Source organism: Microtus ochrogaster, linkage group LG9 (assembly GCF_000317375.1).
Source record: "Microtus ochrogaster isolate Prairie Vole_2 linkage group LG9, MicOch1.0, whole genome shotgun sequence".
NCBI classification, from domain to species: Eukaryota; Metazoa; Chordata; class Mammalia; order Rodentia; family Cricetidae; genus Microtus; species Microtus ochrogaster.
Genome location: NC_022034.1, coordinates 29,881,168 through 29,885,061, shown reverse-complemented (window position 1 = coordinate 29,885,061; position 3,894 = coordinate 29,881,168).

Here is a 3,894-nt window from a genome sequence, read left to right as displayed (position 1 = left end):
GTGTGTGTGTGTGTGTGTGTGTGTGTGTGTGTGTGTGTATGTGTGTTCTATGTGGGGTTTTTGTCAGTTTTGTTTCCCTGTATTGACAAGTGGCATTCTCTGATATGAGAACCCCCTGGCTTAAGACCTGTGGCCCCTCCTATTGAGAAGTTAAATCCGTTTGGCTCTTCCAAGTCACCCAGAGAAACACAAAAAGAAGCCACCTGTCCAACTCCAGGAGCAAGAGCACTTGCTTGTTTTGTTGCTTGGCTCCCACTCAAGGTCAGGGTTGGTCCCTGTGTAGAAGTGGGGAGAGGCTGGGCTTCTCATACAGGGTCCCAGTCATTTAAGTGGAATGCACACTGGGAGGGGGAAATAGTTTGCCCATGTGAGCATTCCCTCTGCTCCTTTCCTTACATGCTCTAAGCAGCCCCAGAAAGGGGAAAAGATCCCCTGGGCTGAGCCCCCTCCCCAAAAAAGAGAAAGTTCCACTCCTTTCTCTTTCATCATTTATGTCTCCTTATTAATCAATGATCCATAAAACCTACCATTCTCTGAAGGAGAAAAAAAAAGCTCCAGAGCTAGGAAAGGAAATCAATGCATTGTGGACAGAAGGAATTTTCCCTTCTGTCCAACACTGACCAAGGAGACTTTAAACAATGTTCTCTAGGTCATTTGAAAGGGTTAAAGACAGCTGCTAAAAACAAAGTCTTTTGTCACCCAGATATTAGAAAAAAATGGCATAAAGATTTTTTTTAAAGTTAAAGATATTAATAGGTCGGGGATATGGGAGGTGATGTATGCTATGAATATGTTGTATTGCTATTAGTTAATAAAGAAGTTGCTTTCAGCCAATGGATTAACAGAGTAAAGCCAGGCTGAAGGAGATATAGAGAGAGAGGGAAGAGTCAGGGAGAAGTCATGTAGCTGCCCTCAGGAGACAGATGCCTCTGCTGGAGCTCACCAGAACCTTTCCAGTAAGCCACAGCCACATGGCAAGACACAGATTAATAGAAATAGTTTAATTTAAGATATAAAGGTTAGCCAGAAATATGCTAAAGCTATTGACCAAATGGTATTACAATTAGTACAGATTTCTGTGTGATTATTTCAGGAGTCTTGGCAGCCAGGAAATGAACAAGCAGCCTTCCTCAACAAATTGGCACCCAACGTGGAGCTCAAACCCACAACCCTGAGATTAAAAGTCTTATGCTCTACTGACTGAGCTAGCCAGGAAACCTAATCTGAATGCTGGGAGAAAGAAGGTGGAGTGAGGAGAAGCCATGTAGCCGCATCAGGAGACAGATGCCTCTTCAGGAGCCCACCAAAACTATATCAGTGATGCACAGATTAATGGAGATAGGTTAGTTTAGGATATAAGAGTTAGTCAGAAACACATTTAAGCTATTGGCCAAACAGTATTGCAATTAATACAGATTTCTGTGTGATTATTTCGGGAATCTGAGTGGCCAGGAAATGAATAAGCAGCCTCCCCCAACAAATTTCAGTTGTTGGAGGTAACTTAAAGGGTGTTTAACGATAGAGAACTGACTGGTACAAGACTTGTTGCATAAATTGAAAGCCACTGTCACCATCTCTAATGATGAGGCACAGTTAGACTTACAGATACATAGCAAAATTTTGCTGTCTTACCCTCTATCAGAAGAAAAAAAACCCCAGAACTGGCCCAATAACAAGCTCTTATAATTGTTCAACTAACCAGTTAAGCTACCTCCATCCAGATTAAACAATACCCAATGACCCTGAATAAAAGGGAAATTGTAGCCCATATTGCCTGGCGTGAAGAAATAGGCATCCTGGTGCCCTGCCAGTCACCCTGGAATATGCCCCTCCTACCTATGAAGAAATCTGGGACCTCTGATTCTTATGAGTCTGATTCTTCCAGAGAAACAGATATACATTGTGTTGAACCTGAAAGATGTGTTCTTTAATCTATCATTGGCAAAGGTGAGTCAACCCACCTTTGAGTTTCAATGGAGAGAACCAGAGGAAGGGTACAGTGGGCAACATACCTGGACCAGGTTCTCCCCAGATTCAAAAACATTAAATACAGACTTCCTGCCCTTCCATCAGAGGTTTCCTATGAGAATAGGATCATAAAAGGGCAACTGAAGGGCTACTGAAAGACATTGGGATACAAAAAGTCAGCTAAAAGGTCCAACTTTGTAGAAGGCTACCTATCTTTGCTACCAGCTGAAAGGAGGCAAAGAAGCCTGTTCACAGTAGGATTTCTGCCCTCCTTCACATCCCAGCTCCGAAGACTAGGAGACAGGTCCAAGAATCCCTAGACGCAGCTGGATATTGCTGCTTCTGGATATCAGAGTTTGTGAAGTCACTACAGGTCCCCCAGTCTTCCATAAAGGCTATTCACTGGACTATTGAGAGACCCAGCTGACCTGTGAAGCTGCCACCAGTTACCCCTTGTTTGAGCCCAGTGATACTGTCTGGGGCAAACAAGTAGCCAAAGGGGTACTGAAATCCACTGTGCAGTGATTCTTTCCACTCCTCTGGCTGAGAAGATAGCTCACATTACACTGTGGATCCACCACACCCAGGTCAAGAAAACAGAAGCCACAAACACTGCCAAATGGTCTGTCTCTGAACTGTGGGGACATTAAAATTAAGGTTTCAGTGGTCCCCAGGCCCTTCTACTCCTTGGCCCTCTACATCCTCATAAATAACGTTTGGTATGAATACAGGATCATGGTCCACACCCCATTGTACTCAGGCCTAGACCCGGGAACTTTGGAAGATGGATAGATACAGGAGAAGGGATGGCTATATGTCTATAGACCACATCCCATACTCCATCTTGACCTTTACTTGCTGATGTCTATTTTAAGCATTTGGTTGTATGGAGAAAAAAATATGGGAATTATCTTTTGAAATAAGAATACAGAGTTTATAAATCTATGTATATCCTGCAGCTACCTCCTCACTTCCAGATGTCAGAAACAAGGGAATTTACACTGCAAAATTTAGAGTTGTAAAACTGAGAATTCTGAAACACACACACACACACAACAACAACAACAACAACAACCACAACAACAACAACAACAAAACTGCTTTTAAAAGATTCTGGATTTTTGGAAACAGAAAAAAAACCTGGGGAATCAGACTCTATGCCATAAAAAGGGACCTTAGGGGATAGGAGACAGTTAATCCTTTCCATTCAAAAATCAGCCAGGATTGCTGGTTATGCTTAGACACCTGACCCCTGCACTACACAGAATAAGAACTAACCAGACTGTCTGCCCATTGACTGACAAAACTCACTGTGACTGCAGGCAGCCCAAATTAATGTTAGAGGACTTATAGAGACTAAAATTTGTCTAATATTCAAAACCTTTAATCTGGGCATTTGCCATTATTCTGATGCCTGCCATTCTATCTTCTTGGGTAATTCATCTGGATAACAGCACTACTGGGTCTGAGGCTACTTGATAGGCTTACACTAATGTTTTGACTAAATATCCCTGTTCTGATGCTTTCAAAACTAAGCAGATATATTGATCAGGACTTAGAGGTATTAAAAGCTTCTATTTCTAAATTAAAACAAGTTAGGTTCCATTGCAGAATTTATCCTACAAAATTGGAGAGGCTGAGAATTTTGTGAGATAAGAAAGAAAGAAAGAAAGAAAGAAAGAAAGAAAGAAAGAAAGAAAGAAGAAAGAAAAAAGAAAAAAGGAAGGAGAAAAGAAAGACAGAAAGAAAAAAAAGAAGTCAAGAAGTCAAAAAAGGAAGGAAGGAAGGAAGAGAAGGAAGGAGAAAAGACAGGCAGAAAGAAAGAGAAGGAAAGAGAAAATACAGACAGAAAGAGTCAAAAAGAAAGAAAAGAAAGGAAAGAAGACAGACAGATGGAAGGAAGGAAGGAAGGAAGGAAGGAAGGAA